We start from the raw sequence: 19,331 nt of genomic DNA, 5'->3' as shown, positions 1-19,331 counted from the left end.
TTTTTCCCAAAAAACCAATTGCCTTTAACCCTTTAAAATGGGGCCCAAAAATCTTTAATGGTGGGGAAATGGGGGGTTTTTAAAAAGGCCCCCCCCGCTTTTGGGGCCCAAGGTCTGTGGGGGGTTTTACACCATTTGTTTAAACACCTGTCCACATGCATGTGTGCAGGTGCTGGTCACACGTGTCACACACCATCCTACCCTGCCATGTGCATACAGTCTGCTATGTCGCCTTTACATGACAGCGCTGCCATGATGCATACCCATCGGCCATGCAGGATCGACCATATGTCACATTGCCACTGTAACCCCTACCACCTCCCACGTGCAGATATTGGCACAGCTGCCAGATACAGTGGTAGTACGCAGGATGCACCACGTACCGCTGCACGCCTGCACAAATCCCATGTAGCGGGTGTGGCATTCCTAGCACCAACATGTGTGCAGGAATGTGCCCATGTATGCCACAGATCGGGGAACTATATGCCACGCAAGCTACACATCACTGTACACACCATGGTAGAGATCTGTACTCTACCTCAGTGTGGGGTGCATCGATGTGGATGGTGTAGTACATGCAACACGCCATCCTCCGTAGACATGTGTGGCCACCACCATGTCAGTGTGTCAACAACATGTGTGTATGTCTGCTGCCTGTTGAGAGGGTGTATGCAGATATCGTGTTGTGACTGGACACTGACCACACAGGGTGACCATCCCGTGAGTGGTGCTGCATTGTACAGCCCTATCATTGCCATACCTGTGAGCCTTACTGGCCACTTGTGCAAGACCACCCCTGTGACATGGCGCGCGGTGCATTGTCTTGTGAGGGTGCCGACCACACAGACAGGTGTCCCCATCTGCACACAATGGTGTGTGTGCCATAGAGGTGTACGCCCGCGAATACGGGAATCTTCCAGTACCGAAACAGCAACCAACTGTTGAACACTGTGCACCACAGCTGACAGGTGACACCTGCGGTCAGTAGCCAGCACACCGCGCACGACACCTGCAGAATGTCACCATACCTGTACTGTGTCATGCCATGTATGTGATGTCTCTGTCCACCAGAGCCTGTGGCACCGACCACAGGCCAGGTGCAGTATATGTGTGGACATGTGCGCCATGTACCGTGTAAGCAACGTTACACTGTATCCGGCCCGTGCTCTGCAGGTTTATGTGTATGACCTCTTCTTGCAATCCCGACTGTCTGTTCTCTATATCACAAAAGCTCTGCACCTGCTCCCATAGTATTCCTACATAGATAAAGTACATGTATACTAAATGGAGTACTACACTGGCCTAGAATCCCCTTGTGTGCCCACTTCCCTATAGGTGCCTTCTGAACGGTTACACAGCAAATGCATTCACATTCTCTGGCATGTCGAAGGGTCAATTGCTAGCGACCTCTCCTGTTCAGATGGTGAATCTGGGCATCCTGGCCACTGTTACAGGTGCCTCATGGACACGGACAAGCCGCACCTCCCCCAATGAACATAATACATGTGACAGACGCAACTATATAGCCAGACAGGGGCTGTGCTCTTCAAACCATGACCGGCAAGACCACGCGGGAGGGGAAGGACACCATGCACACCACATACCCAGTGTCACATGTGACTATCGCAAATGCTAATCAAACACATGAACACACTAAGACATACCTGAGGCACTGTAAGACATGTCACGAACCTAACGAAAGCACTGTGAAGCAGACACACAAGCTACTGCCTCCACAAGACATAGGACATGCAACACATAGTTCTCAACGTCTGTGTGCTAAACTGTCGAACCCCAAAGGCGACACACACACTGCCAGACACACCTGTAATGGGTGACGCCACTGCCAGACACACCGACGTCCCACCCACCACACTGAACAAGGGAATGATCACAGTATGCTGCCTGCCGGGCGCTGGAATACGCCACATAACACACGCACTCAGGTCACTCCGCAGCATGTACAGGTATGACGCGTCATTGCCCATGCTGGTGTCAACGACTGGTGGCATACCACCCTGGGATACATTACAGGAGACATAGAGGGCCACTCAGATTGTGTAGCCCAGGCCGGCATGTCCCTGACCCTGGGCAGTATCCCACCCTCATCAAGTATGATGCCACTATACTGGCTCAATGTGGTCACCCTTGATAATGTGCCTGGTTACCAGTGTCAGTCTGAGGGATCCAGATTCTCATACCTGGGATGACATGCTTGGCACGCCACGCCCTTCGCATGGTATGGCTGGCAGCTGTCGCCCTGGTCTTCAAGGGTTTGGCGAAGGCACCTGCCACCCCACAGTGCTCACTGCAGGCACGGCTGGAATGATAAACCTACCACCCTACACTACAAACCTGGAGAACACACAGGATAATACTGCTCACTGCCAGTGGTCTACGCCAAGTTGCACACCCTCAAATGCCCTCCTCAGTATGGAGGACATCGATGTCAGTGCTGTGACTGAAACATTGGTCAGGGCTGCTGAGAGCACCCCAGCACTATCGGGTCATACCCCATATCACGCGTTCAGGACCATAACCCAGACCTAACACAGAAGGAGGGGGAGTCTCCATTTCCATGAAGGATACACACACCTCCATGTTGGCAGAGATGCACGTAGCAGCGGGGAATATCCAGGTGCAATTAACCATGGTTAGGACTGCCCTACAGTTTGTTGCATGCTACAGACCACCCTCCCAAACCCAGGATACCTGCACAGCCTTCCTGAAGACACTGGTGAGTGTGAATGCACCGTCATATTGGGTGACATCAACCACCCATACATAGACCGGGAACATTACCCAGGACACAACACCCTACTCCAGAGGTCCCAGGTGTTCATACACCTGACTGCTGTGGAACAACCATGCACCATACCCACAAGGGGGGGACATATACCAGTTCTGATCATCACACATGGGGATGATATGCTCCACACAGGATGTACATCCCTCAATGGTGATGTCAGACCGTATAGTGAATCCACTGGTGATCCACATCCTGCACCCAACACCGGCATGGGAGACCACAGTGACGACCTCTCCACAGCGAACCACACATGTCATACGACCGGTGTGGTACCCTACAAAGCCTCCATGCCAGTGGTAAACACAGGCCACACTGCTGAAACCCTTACAAATGCCTTCTATGAGCACCCCAGGGATGTCTGCACCAAGCGATCCTGATAACATCAGGACCTTGTCCACCAAGGCAGGCACATGGTCTGGTGGACCCCAGCCATTGACAAACTGTACAACAAGAGTTGGAGCTAATACATGACAGAGCAATATCAGTACCAGGGAAGGCATCACTGATTAATACCGGCGCTGACATACGGTCACACATACAATCATCCAAGGCCGCTTGTGGGAGTGGTACTGCAGAGGACACATAAGACAACCATAGGGCCTTCCTTAGCTGTGGTAGGGACATGGGTGGGAGCACACAGTCATGCCCAGAATTACTCCAGAATGGTACAATGATCACTGCACCCACAGACATTGTCAACAAACCAGCGGACATGTTCCATGCATACATCTACCCTCCAAGAGGGGACGATCCATCCCACCAGAGTCTAGCCTCCCAAACATCCCGTATGCCCAGGAGAGATCTGATATCTGTTAAGCGGTGAACACAGCACCAATGGGACCAGATGGTGTCCCTGGCTGTGTGCTACACAACCTCATTGAGGCCCTCGCCCAGCACATAAGGCCGCTGTGTCATCTTAGGCTTACTACGGGCTAGGTCCCCGCTGGATGGCATACGGCAACTGTGGTCCCACTACACCAGGGTAGTGCTCTTATGGACTGTAGACATCCCTGCCCTATCAGCTTGACAAGCCTTGTCTGCAAAGCTGTGGGGAGGTCCATACTGGAGCCCATAAATACAGACAGTGGTGTACAGCCAATACCGGAACATACCCACATCGACTTAGTCAAGGGCAGATCCTGCCTCCCAAACCTGCTCGACCTGTCTGGAGGGGTCACTAAGGCCATTGATGGGGGTACGTCGGTTTGCACAGACTACCATGACCTGGCGGGAGCATTCAAACAACACTCCACGTGGGCAGCATGGAAAGGCTCACTAGCGCATATGTGGAGACATATGTCACACGATGGTTTGCCAACTGGATGGAGGTCACACCACACAGGGTTTGTGTTCCTGGTGCCATGTCAGACTCCAAGCTGGTCTCGACTGGTGGCCCACAGGGCTCAGTCCTGGGCCCCTCCTGTTCGGCATTCAACCTTCCAATGTGCATGCAAACATAGGGGATTGTGGCAGACAAGGTATGCAGATGACTGCACACCGCCACCATACTCAACACCCCATCAGACACGGACATCCACCTGGGGTCTCATAGAAATGGATAACTGGTGCCAGAGCCATGGCCTGATGCTACATGCCAGGGAAGGTGTAGACCTACCCAGTGGGAAAGACATGTTCACCCGACTTACCATATAGGTGGTAATCCATTAAACATGGTGGACGTGATCAGGCACATGGGTACCACACCTGTCGGTAACCTCTGTCGACACTCACATTGCCAATGTGGTTGGGAAGACATTCCACTGTGGCCACCTGGTCAGGAAGGGATTCACATCCACATCAGGGGAGTTCATTGTACCCTGTACTCTTCACACATCAGACCAATGATTGCATACAACGCCACATCTGGGATGTACCTAACCTGACACCTGCAGCACTCGGAAGGACCACAAACGTTCCACAACACAGGGATAAAGGTGCTGAGACATGTGTCACACGCTGCCCGACCGAGGGGACTCCGGCTGTATACCTTCTCAGCCCGTCTGCTCTGAGGTGATCTGTGCCTGTCATACACGGCCATGTCCGACCTGGGTGACATGGACATGTTCCACCTCCTAGGCTCCAAGCAAACACGCGCACAGATGCAACTGACAGACACCTCAACACGGACATAAATAGGACGTGCTGGGGGGACAGGGTCATCGCCCAGAGACCCCTACAACATGGAAAGGCTTCCCAGCCCATGTGTAGCAGAGCTACTGACTGACTTTGTCCAAGAGTAATCCTGACGTGTGGATGTGTGATCGTAGGTATGCGCCAGGCATCATCTCTGTGTCACTGCTGGACAGAGGGACAGTGAACCGATGGATGTAGTATCCTCATCCTAAGGGGTGGTGACAGCCACACACACTCTGGCTAGGCTTACACATGCCGTAGGGCACATAGGCTGGTATGTACCTATGCGCCTATGTACCCATGTAGGGGTCCATTCAGGTTGCGGGTACCTGTGGTATGCTGATATTGCCAGATGTGCCTGTGGGTAACCCACAGCTACACGTGGGGGACTGGGGGACTGATAACAGTGCTCCCAGTAAGCACATGCAAGTACACCATATTTGGCATACAGGTTAACAGAACCAACATGGTGCTACACATGTAACCGCCACGCATACCGTGTACACAGATCAATGTATGCTGCACCTGCACTACATGGTATGTCTGCTGCATGATGTCGGTACACAACCCACGACACATACGCACCTGTCACCTGTCATACACAACCACTGCAACATACACATCGCGCACTATGCGGACACAGGTATCACATACACCTCTCACTATCTTGTCCACCCTGTGCATCAGAATATGTTTGCATAACCGTGCACCGATGGTGTGGAACACGGTGCTGCGGCAGAGGCTTCATCATATGCACAGGGTGATATGTGTGCCAGGGGCATAGGCTGTACCAATGGATGACATCATGTGTGTGTGTAAGGGCCGGTGCATATACTGGGCATGACTGTGCAGTATGCATGTGGATGTGGTGGAGCCCTACAGTTGTATCTGCTGTGTGTGGGTATGTGTGTACACAGTTCAGCCATCTGTGATGCCTACACGGGGTATACTTGGCAGCCCCAGACTGTACAGTGCAGGTTGTACGGCTCACTGTGTCCGCCTACATGACCCGTGCCTGCCTGGGGTCGCACGGGCACTAGTGGAGGTATGGAGTGGCCACTCTCCGATGACACATGTCCGCTGGAACCGTGTCCACGCTGGGACCGCCAGGCCACGCCCACGCGGCCTGCTGTGTCCTGGTGTGGTTGGTGTAGCACCAGCTGCACTACTGCTGCTACCAGCACTGTGTGAGTGGGCATGAGAGGTGGCACGCACACGTCGACCTGCACTAGGTGGTGTTGCTGGCCCACGGCCACGTGTCCCACGCCTCACCCCTACCAGGTTTTCCAGCACAGACAGCTCACGCGCGGATTGACATGCCTCGGTCGAGGATTCCAACCATCTCACCTAATCTCCTATCCAGAACATCGGCAAGCTGCTGTTGAGCATTCGCCAATGACTGGATGTTCTCATTTAAGGAACGGATTGCGCCCTCTGCAGCCTCTACCCTTCTTGGTACAGCCATTCGGAACGTGCCTGTGCAGCCATTACAGTCTGAAACATGCGCCTGGTGATACCAGCTGCTGCACCCTGTTCGGCAGGTGCATGTCTACCAGAGCTCCTCCCACGAGCAGCACCAGCCACATGCCTGTGTGGCACATCACCAGTCATTACACTGGCAACATGGTGTGTACCGCACCTTCTCTAGCCACCACACAGTCCTGCTCAGTGCCAACAGACGATGACTGTCCTTCCTCTATGGGCAACGGTGATGTGGTATGTGTCGGCATCTGAACCGTGCGGAGATGAAGGGGACATAGGTGGGATGTTAACCAATGGTGCAGCTTCTGCCCGTGACGACCCTGCCTGTGCCTCATGCATATGGTCATCACCGCTAGTATCTGTGGGGACACTAGCATCAGATGGACCGCAGGAGGGGAACGCACCTACAGCACCTGTGGATACAAAGACATACTGTAAGATACATTACACACACGCAGACACACACGCAGACACACACACACACGCAGACACACACACAGACACACACACACACATGCGGAGACACACACACGCTGACACACACACGCAGACACACACACATGCAGACACATCATGCATGTGATATTGCAGGTGGCATGCAGCATTCCCACACCACAGCTCAGTGAATGCAGGCCAGACATTAATAGTGGTAGTATGCATACTGCCCTGGGGTGCACACTACATCAAGCAGGTGTCATTTCAGTAGGCTTGCAGTACACACATTCATGGTAGTTTGCATGCATCACCGTGATACACCGTGTGGCCACAGGCGGGTTAACACTACACATGGCTGGCGTCACTTTGTCATGTACACCGCAAACATGTGCGATAACATCTGGACATGTGACAATGGTGTCCCACCACATGCACCACATCAAACTGGACGTCACAGTGCAGTGTTATGTGTACAGGCTACAGATAGAATGCATGTGTAACAAGGATGTCTGTGCAGGTGTGGTTGGTGTGAGCTGTGTACATAGCTGTACAGTGGGGAGTACGGGCACTGTGCCACTGCATGGCAGCAAGACACAGGTATGTTTCTGTGCGATGCGTAACATGGACGCATTGCATTGCCATGTCTGTAACACAGTCATGCTGTTCCACAGCACGATATGGTAGACATTGGTGGCACCTCCAGTGGCTGCAGACAGGCATTTCGTTTGTCTGGTGTACCACATCAGATGTACAGGGGTCCACTACAGCTATGATCGCACTATGTGTGGACAGGGTGCAAAGATGACTACCCACTGCAGATGTACTGTGTGGCAACATGCCTGTGGGTATCACCCATGGCCATGTTTGACTGGGTCATGGACAATTGTGTGTGATGGGCATCGTGTACACATCTCTGTGGTGGCCCATGTGACATACACCCGTACTAGTCTGAGGTGTCACATTCTCGAAGGCTATGCAGACATTGTGGATGTCTGCTATGTCATGCGTAGGTCATGTCATGGTGTGACAATGTTGCAGACAGAACACCACGTGCATGGGACATGTCATGTGCCATGTCACAACGTGTGCACACAATGCAGGGGCATAGGTCACATTGGTAACACCTGTGTGCTGGCCAGATCACAGCTCACTATGTGGTACTGTGTGCTTACCGCAAAGGCATTCCGATGCATACTACACATGCAGCCATTGTAGAACACCTCCACCATTGTATGCATAGCTGACTGCACATATCACACCGATGGGTTATGTGGTGTCATGCCGGTGTATACTAACGGTTGTATCTACTGTACATGGGTGGCGTGTGTGTCGGGTGGTGCAACCTGTATACCGTGACTGGAGCAGACCCAGGTGTGCATGTCATACCTGGACACATGGGGAATATCTATACAGTGTAACATGCCTATTACTAGCAACAGTCTCACCTGCGACGGACCCATGTCTGTGCGACACGCCAGAGGTACCTGTATAGGGGCGACACAACAGTATACACATTATCCATTACTGTAGCCACAGTAAGCACTGTGCATGTCACATCATGTACCTGTGTGGTAGCATGTGTTATGCACATGTCTGCAACATAACGTAGCATACTGTAGTATGCCGCTTGTGTGGTCATCTACCTGGCATGTGTTGGTACATTATGTGTTATACTATGACACCCACACCTACGCCAGTTATCATACACACATGCAAGACTGACTTACCGGGCAGCTCCAGGCTCATTGGTTGGAAGACACCCACCTCCACGATGGCAGTGAGTGTTTCTGCATGTTGTTCCCTGGGTGTCCCCAGACTGGCCAGGAGCTCCTCCGTGTGTGTGAGTGGGGGCTGGGTTGGTGGCCCACCACCTGTCCCACCTTGTTGTCTGGCGATTGCGGTGGCATGCTGTTTCGCGTGCCGAATTAGGTCTGTGCAGTGTCGGCGGATCTGCTGGTAGATGCGGTTGTTGCCACCCACGTTGTTCACCCTCCTGCGCATATCCTGCCACAAGTCGCCCCGTTGCTGTGCTTGTTGTGGCACATGGCTGAATAGTATGTCATAGTTGTCGTGGAGCAACGGGATAATCACATCATCCTCCTGGCGGTTGCAGGCTGGCAGCCGGAACGTGGCATTATCTGTAAGACATAATGATGGTGACAGGTCACATTTACACTGATGTACTGGCATACTGCTGGACATACATTGCTATGACATGTACAACATCTGCACAGTAATCTCTGCGATGCATCATGGCAGTGACACAGCTGACGTGTTGCCGTCACACCATTAAGCAGTGGGTTTCATATCATATCTGTGTGTCAACTCATCACACTGTACACACACCATGTTGATGGTAGCCTGCTGTGGACATGTGTACTTGCCTGCGCCTGTGTTCATATCAGTTGGCACGTGTCCCAATGTGACAACAGTTGTACTGTTCACCTGGATGCTGTGTATATGTCAGTAGGCATCACGTACGCGGCCATTATGAACGGCAGCGGTGGCACTGCACACATACACATGGACACCTGTACATGCATGTGTTGTGCCATGTACATCTACACAGCACTGTACGGGTGTTGGCCAACCTGCCACGGCTCACCTGTATTGCACATGTGATACACATGGGACAATGTGTAACCATGTGACATTTGCAGGAAAGGTCATGCATAGCATGTGCGCACGCACGTTGTCCACACAAACACACAGCACCTGTGACACCACAGGGTGCATCAGTGCCACATTACTGGTGTGGACGGTTGATAGTGCAAGTGCCATTTGTCCATCGCACCATGTAGGACTGTGATAGCACGTGCAGCCTTGCTGAGCAGGGCTGCATGGTATGGCAGGGTATGTCACATACATGGCACTGGGATGTGACCCACCTGGGGGGTACTGATATTGGCAGGGTGGCTGTCATTCCATATGTCATTGCTTATGTGTATATGGACATTACACATGTCTATCAACATGGTGTGGACACTGGCCTTCTGCAAGGTAGGCTGCACGCTGCTTGGTGGGGGTGTGTATGGTGCATGCAGGTATCGCACATCCATGCATACACATTACCCCTGACAGGTGCTATGTGCTGCGATATTGTTCAACACAGTGCTGTATGTGCCCACACACTGCTATCCCATGCACATGGATGTTTGCCTGGCCTGACATGGGTACCACATATGTTTACATCCAGTGCCTGCTGCCACCCCCATGTCAGCTGGTGCACCGCACAGCGCCATCCCTCCCACGGGGAGCGTGGTGTTGGGCACAGCATGGGTATCCATGTATGGGGACAGGGATGTTCACATAGCAGGGGCACTGATGGTATCGGCGATCGACCATACACGATGACGACACCTCACACACACAGCCCATTCCGTATGTTGTTCGCAACACTGACACAGCTATACTGCTAGGCCGGGGACATTCCCAGACGTACATACACAGATGCGTGCACATCTGTCTGTGGCATGGGCTAAAATAATGGTGGGGTTCGACACATAACGTGTTTGAGTGTGGCTGGCGCAGACCTTCTGTGCACATGTCTACACAGTAAGCCTGTTCTACAGTAGGCAGCGGTGATGTGCTGTACACATGTCGATTCTGCACATTGTGTTGGTGTCTGTCTGTCCACGGGCCAGTGGAGGGACACACAGGGGTATTAGTGAACATATATGCATGCCACCCTGTACTGCTGTACTGCTAGCTTCTCGGGTGCTACTGTGTCATGGACATGCACACCTTACCCGAACGGGTGGTAGTGGGTTGCCACCCGTACCCATCTCCTCTTGTGGGTTGCTATGATCCAACACCCTCTTTGTATTGTATGTTCAGGCTATGCACCTGTGTGGGGCATGTGGGCATGAAATGCACTACTGCGTACCTTTGCACCCATTGCAGACCATGTCACACAGGTACACTGGCAGCCATACACTTCACAGCTTGATGACGGTACAACACGTGTTGTACACACATAACACATATCCTGTGGGACATGGTCATATATACAGACATTTACAACAGTCACATATCACTGCTACCCCTACATGACGGATATGCAGTACATGTGTCGGTACAGCAACTGTCACATGTAGTCGTGCAATGCCCCCCTACCTACATGGCGTGGTACTGCCTGTGGGGATATACGTCTGCATCCATGCTATGGCCATAGCTGACAGTTGTACATCGATATGTGCAACATACCTCATTTGGTGTTCTCATGGGTGCATGTCCAACATGGCTCCGCATTGTTTGTGTCTGTCACACAGTCATTGTTATACATGGTTTACATGTCAGCCATGGCGTACTGTGTGTGATTCCATGTACTTCATTGGGATACCGTCATTATACATTATGACGGCGATTCCAGCCATCACATAGCCTTCCTAGATGACACTGTTAGCCAGCCAGTAGGAGGTGTTCCGCCATCTGCACATAGGTCACACAGCACGAGGGCGGCTGACACCCGCTCTGGGGACAGGGTTCTGACAGCTGTGGATGGGTGTGATGCCACGACAACCATGACTGCGCCTGATGGTCACATCTGTATGGGTAACATTCACAACACACACCTACCTTCACGTAGCAACACATCATCCACAACAATGGACATTCCTGCCAGAACAATGTGTGCAGTATGTCTGTATGACCACTGCAGGCACCACTGGTGGCCCCCAGCATGGCAGCCAACAGCACCAGTGTATATCCTGTGGAACCATGGGTTACACCATTCACAACACACCTGTCTCAGATAACCCTGTTGTGGATCACAGTGCAGTTCCACACATCATGTTACACTAGGCATCATGCACTGATATGTTGCGGACGTGTGAACGGCTGTGCAACTCAACATATGCGCACATGACACATCACCTGGTACAACATGTCTGTCATACCACATGTTATTGTGACCGGCCTGTGATGGCATTATACAGGCTACGTGTACTGGGACATGTGATGGCTCACCGGTATATTCACCCTCTGGGTGTGTGTCTAGCCAAGTGTACGGTAGGCGGTGGTCTGAACACGAGGACACTGTACATTGACCTACTCTGTCACTGCAACTGCTGACTATGCTCATACTGTACTTATACAGGCATGTGGTATCAGACCACTATGACAGTCCTGGTCGACCACACTGCTGTTGCACACATGACCCGCGGACATCTGCCTGGGGTGTGGAGCACACATGTACATCTTCACATGCTATACTGCCTCTGTGGCGGTGTCACATGACTGTCTACAGCAGGGCTGTCACAGGCAGGCACGGCATGCGGTCATGTGGGACAATGCTTGCACCTTCCACTGTGCTGCACACAAGCAAGGCACACACACTAGTGCACGACTCACATTTATCTGCAGTGCCTGGGACCTGCCTCCATGCTCTGCACAGCACACCTGCAAGTACAGATTGTACACGGATCATACCTCACAAGCACATACCTGGACTGCAACACACACAGGTGAGGGGATCCCACATCACACAATGTTTTGCACACATACTGGATATTTGCCAAACACAATGCATCGTAGGTGCTCCATGTTCAGATACCCATGTTTGTGACCGCTACACACATTGTAACACGCAACAGAGCTTACACTGTACACCACAGGTTACATGCTGTCTGTGTTGTCATACTGTACATTGGGCCTCGGACAGCTGCTACTGCCATGTGCTGACAGCAACCCACACTTCCCTAGAGTGAACACCCATGTACCCACACATGCTTGGGCATGCACTCCACCTAGCTGGGTGACACATTACACAACACATACCATACCTACACTACCCTCAGCATGCACAATACCTCCATGTGTCTGGTGTGTTAAACCTGGGGTTATCCCCTTTGGTAGATGAACATATATGCTTCACGGCCCTGCTAGCCACACCCTGGACACACACCCATCGCAGCATACATGGTACATGTGTTCTACAGCCGGTACTACTGCCGTGGGCTGACAGGGGTTGTTAATGGCATGGCACCCCGGCAGATGGACAGTCTACATGACTATGCTGACACATATCACAGTGCACTTCCGTAGCATGTACGCAATGGTAGGGACCATGCTATTCCACACAGAGACATGGCGGTACTGGCCTTTTCACAGACGCCACGGTGGTGGTCATGTTCCATGCACATCTGCTGTATGGGCACATGTGCAGGCTGTTGCACGGTGGGTATATTCACATGTGTGTGGTGCATCACTTGACAGCCATGGTGAGTCATCGTGGTCCATCACATGCTCCAAGGCTAGCTACCTACACATGACTGCCGCACATTGCAGTGTGGGTCCTCAGGCAGTGTGGTGGTATGTCTGTGTTGTTTGGCTACATCCACATTCGATGTCGCATACAACAGTCACCCAGGCATTGCTGACTGAGATAATGTTGGCAACATGCCAGGCAATGGTGTACCTACCAACAATACACACTCTCACTCACTACAGGGTTGCAATCCATACATGGACATCGTAATGTCCCTGTGGACACATACATGGTACTGCCATGCACACGTTATGTCCTAAGACACTGTCCCGATGTCACCTTCCGAGCTCCCTAGCTGTTATGTCCCGCCAACCTGTTTGGTATGTGTCTCCACACCAGCCCACTGACTTCACTGCTAGCCTGTTGTCGGACATTGTGTACCTTGACCGTCACACTGCCGCATCTATCGCACTACACATGGGTGGCACTGCATTGCACGTGTGGGACTGCATTCATACACCCATGACTGGGCCATTCTGTATGGCACTGGGGCACATCCTCACAAACGTGCGTCACACACTCATTGATGACCTCCATGCCTTTACTGGCACCCTTGTTGGGCTTCTGTGTGCCACAGCACGCCACATACACATGCTGGCCACCTGTCATACCATTGCATGGGTGTTTGGTGTAGTACAGAGGGCAACAGATCAGACATTGTCCTCAGATTGGCCTTCAGCACCATTCCACATTCTGGTATTGGCAATGTACACATCCACCATCACATCATACCCTGTGTCTCAGGATGTTAGGCTGTATGACTCCTGGGCAGGACACACAGTGGTGCCAGCATATCATGCTACCTACTACATGTCAGGTACATGTGGCATTACACAGTCCTCAGTCATGGGGCCCCTCATGTTCACTATTTGCTTACATACACAACATGCTGTCACAGAGTACTGTCCATGCCTAGATATCCCACATCTACATACCTGGCACCATTATAGCTCCACCAGCTCATACAGATAACAACTGTACGGGTGTCGGTGTGGCAGATACATCATGTGGGTGTCATGGCATCAGGATGCATGACACATGGTGCATGCACATCACCTTTGCATGGCAACATTCATCCACTGAGTATCACATGGATACTGTCCCCGTATATGCATATCAAATTGTACATGGTTGCTGTACACACACATGCCCCACATGGTGCTGTGGTTGCCATATTCCACTGTGGCATGGGTACACATCTGCAGGGCCACACCTATCTGTACTGTGTATGTTGCTGGTACATAGGTAGCCATTGTACCTGTGGCATACACACATCTACACACGGGCAGGGTTACAATACCACATTCGTGGTGTACCTTCCACGATGGCTACGACTTTACATGGCACAGCATTATCATGCCATGATGTGTACCAGGCTCAGACAGTTTACATATGCGGCTGACTGACGGGTAACACATCTGTACACATCTGCATACCACATACACAGGGGTGTCTTCTGCTCTGACATGGACCATGTCCTCCACATTACTGATGCATGTAGTACTCATACATGGCAATTGCAGTGGGCAGTGTGAACGCACCAGTCATGGATATGTGCACACATGCCACATTGCATGGGCTGGGCTTCTGTGTTACTTACGCAGACACAACACACACCGCGCTGAGGAACATAGGTCCTGTGCACATCCCACAAGGACACACAGTGGCACTGTTCATGTGATAGCTCCCTTGCTATTTGAGTGACACATAGTCATGGTACCACCACAGCAGCAGTACTGTGTAGACATGCAGTTGACACCCACCTCTTCTGTTCACTGGACACTACCATGGGGAGGTGACACTACTGTGTCCACTGCACATGTGTTTACACATGGACCTGCCGGACTTCATTGTTGCCCACATTGCACCTGCTACAGATCGCTTATCCATGGTTACTTGGTGTTCCTTCCATTTCGGATGGCTATTATGCTACTACTCTGTCCCATATGTACAGGCCATACATATCCTGTTATTGTACATACCAATAGGCCATAACTCCATTATGCATGATATGCCTGTGATACTGTGTATGATGTCTGTCATATCCACCATGACAGCTTTACATTACACATAGTTGACATAGTATCCCTACTGCAAGGCATACGGCACGCCGTGACATTACGTATGACACCGACGGTATATGCCCATACACATGTGTGCTGTGACAGTATACATACATGTCCTATCCCTGCTATGGCACTTCCTTGTTGGACATCCACTGCCAGCATCGGGCGTGTGGTGTGGCATTGTTCTGTGTTCTGCCCCTGTGGCAGCCCTTGTGTTATCCCGCTGTGTACATGATGTCCCACTGCTGTGCACACGGTGTCCACAGTCATTGGTATGCTCAGCAGGATACCACTACATAACCACCTTTCACCACTCTCTGCATTTGGTACAAGTATCCTTACTTACAAACACCGCTCACATACAGTGCAGCTTCATCATACACATCATGCTACACACCCGCACATATCGTGGGTTCTACATACCTTTATGTGTTTCCTTCCGCTGCTACGTGTCTCGCTATTGCGCTTTCTCACTATATCCGCTTTGTAGGTTGTAGTTCGGTATGAGCATACGGTTTGAATATCCCGAGTCATCCTTATATCCGGCGTTACCTGCAACATGTGGGTTCATCACACCAATGGCTGTTCCTCAGTGTGTACTTGTGCGCATATCACCTGTGCATCTACTCCATTCATACATTACGCATCGTAACTAGGGCATGGTTGCATTCCTCACCTGGGCATTGGTTATTTGCCCTACCTTCGTGGAGATGGTCTGTATTGTGTTATGTTATGTGTAACTGCAGCCACTATGTGTGGCACCAGGTACATTTCGCACTGGTGTTAGCCGTGGATTGTGTCTGTTGGGTATGGTATTCTGTTCGACCTGTGGGTGTGGCTGCCCTGACGGCGTCTGTTGATGGCGCCTTGCATTCGGATGTGTAACATAGCTGTTGTATTCCTTTAAACAACGGATGCAAGTATGCATCCGCTGTTGATAGTGTTTCCCACGCCAGATGTTGCGGTTATGCAGCTGTCATTGACTGCCTGTATGTTTGTGCTGCTATTACGGCTTGTATCCCTTTGATATGTGCGATGGGGAATATCGGAGGTTGTAGGTGACGGATACGGGTTGTGGGCCTTGCATCTCTACATACACGGTATGCTTGTCTGTGTGCTCCATCCCTGCCTGGGAAGTTGGCAGTTACTTGTCTGTTGTTCTGGGAGTGTAGGTAGTGTTGTTGTCATGTGGTGTTGGTATCGCTTCGCGTGTGCTTCCTGCATGTATTCCTCCATCACATCGGTGGTATATCTGCGGTTGTTTGTAATGCGACGACTATCCATTGTCATTCTGTCCCGGATATTTACAGTCATTGTGGTCCTGTACTTTGGACGGCCTATTTGCTAGTGGTTGCCACCTCTTCAGGTGGCGATTGCTTGTTTGACACTTGTAGAACACACAGCGGTGTTTACGGGCCGATACGTGGCCACGATCAGTACCGGGGTAGCATATGCATTTCCGCTGCACATAGCTATTGCTGTGTGACTTTGCCGACGTATCGTTTTGCAATTAGCATAACGGTGTCATACATACGGTCAGGATTTCTACATACGTCCTTTCCATTTCATGTTGGCTATATTCCTGTGGTACATTCTGGGACATTTTCACTTTGCATCGTTATACGTCGCCACACGCCTAGCCAGGGAGGGGCTCTCAGTACTACTTTGGGAGTACTGGTGTACATACGCCTGTGGTTCCTATAATGTATGCTCACACATGTTGTTCCACCGCCTGTCACATGGCACCAACATACACATTTTACAGTGGCACACACATTACACTCGCACAGCGGAACACACAGCACCGTCACCGCACACGCGCACATACTGCGGCAGTCACAGGGATGGTTGCACACAGTACCTGCGCGCCCGCATCACCGGGCGGCAGTGTCTACCTCCACCCTCATATCATCATAGTATTACCCGCACATGTACTGTTACTGTACTGTGGCCTGGCGATCATCCCGACTCATGGTTATGCATTTCGATATGTTGAGCTTTCCATGGGTGGCGGTTTCGTTCTGTTAAACCTCCCGGATGCTCAGGTTGTAGTTCACTATGTTTACTATGTACAGATATCGCGTGTTACTTCTCTGTCACCTTGCATCCCTCTCATTCCCTGTCTTACCTGTTGTACTTTATATGTATATGTGTACATATATTTCTATGTGTGTGGTTATATCTATCTCCATATCTGTATATGCACATATGTACATGTCTATATGTATACACCTTGCAGCTAACATGGCAGCATACAGCAACGCCGCCTGCTGTAGGACCCACGCACGGTTCAGGTGTTGATGCCCATGCTCCGCTAGCTGTTGGGTGTGCAGTGTTTGGGTGTTGCCTATGTTGAGTCACACATGGGGCCACCCATACGGTACACTTTACGGGTGGCCATGTTTGTGTGCCATCCATTTCACTGTGTGCAGGTAGGGAGGTGTCAGTCCATGGGGCCCATGCTGTCAGAGTATGTGCTATACGTTCCCTCTTTGCCAGGGCATAGGCATATTGGGTACGCCTCCGTCTGCTCACTGGGGCTGGCACAGTGTGTTCATGGTCCTGAACCCTCTGTGCCTGTACTGGCCTTTGGCAGTTGTGGTGGCTTTGTGGCCCTTCACCATTATGTCCCTGCAGCAGCTGCTTCCGCAGGATCATATTATGTAGCATGGCACATACTATGAATATGTGGGCACATGTGCCTGGAGAGTACTGCAGGGCTCCACCGATGTATCCAAGCACCGGAACCGTGATTTCAGCATCCCAAACACACGCCTATGATTATTCTGGTTTGTGCACCTCATTATGGCGTTCTTGCATGTGTGTGTGTGCATTTCTGATGGGAGTCATCATCCACGGCTCCAGTGCATAGCCAGCATCCCCCAAGGTGGCTCTGTGTAATGTCCCCTGGCAATACCTGATACAGCTGTGAGGCATGCCAGATATGGGGAGTCGTGGTAGCTTCCAGGGCTGCCAGCACACACATCCATGATAATGCCCCGCATTGCAATACCCACCTGGCAATTGATGGAGGGGAATCCTGCGGTTTATGTAGTTTCTACCCTGCCTCCCAGGTGGTGACTTGATTTGTATGTGCGCACAGTCTATCGCACCCAGTACCTCCGGTATTGTGCCACACGGTGGAAGTGGCGACATTGTTAGCCAACTCCTCCTGAGATCTGGGGAAGTATATATGCTCATTGGCATGTGGTAACATGGCATCCAGAAACTGGTGTAGTACCCCGGATGCTGATGCCTGTGAGATACCCATTATATCCCCAGTTGGCTTTTGAAAGGTACCTGTGGCCAGTATTCGCAAGCTTACACATACCTTGTGTCCACTGGGATGGGCCCTCTGTTATTTCTTGTTCTCAGGCTTGGCCGCACAGCTCCGCTTATTTGCTGTAGAGTGTCCCTATCCACCCTGTAACGCCTACTATCTCCAGGTCTTGTAGCCCCTGGTAGGTTACCCTTGGTCTGAACACTCTCCTTCTCCTCTGAGGCTCACGGTAGTTGTCGGCACCTCCTCCACAACCTCGCCTGTCTCTAACACATGCTGATGGATCACGTGCCACACGGGCGGCACCCAACATGTACGGATTTTAAAAGTTCTGCCGCGGTGTTTACACCCAGAGTAACGCGGCGTTTGGGGAATACACGGTTGTGTGTTGTGTGTATTCACACTTTTATACTGTTGTGCTGTACACCAATCGGTGGACAGTCATAGGGTGTGTCTGTGCGGCCGTATCTGTGGATTATCTTCCGTGCGGTTTTTACCGCTGGCACTGCAGCGCTGTTGCCTTTGGTGTTGCATTACTCTTGCCTGCATTGTATTAGCTTTCGACCTTACCTTACTGTTTCTGCACGCTGTGCCTACTATTTCCTGGCTTGCATCCTGCAGAGCCCTGTCATGTGTAGTTTCTGGGACATGGCATATCGTGCTTTGTCTGCACACGCCGCTTATGCTGCCTGTCTACTTGGCTCTGCTGCATCGGTTCTTCACTCTTGCAATCTGCTACCTACCCTACTTTCTTTGCATTCATATGCCTCCCCTATCCCGCTTTTGCAGGTTTCTGCATGCAGAGTTGTCAGTCAGTCACCAATTGGCCTTCGTGGGCTGATTGGTGTTGATTGCTCA

This window comes from Protopterus annectens, chromosome 10.part0 (assembly GCF_019279795.1).
Source record: "Protopterus annectens isolate FY-2018-M chromosome 10.part0, PAN1.0, whole genome shotgun sequence".
NCBI lineage: Eukaryota > Metazoa > Chordata > Ceratodontiformes > Protopteridae > Protopterus > Protopterus annectens.
Note: the sequence above shows the minus strand (reverse complement) of the source record.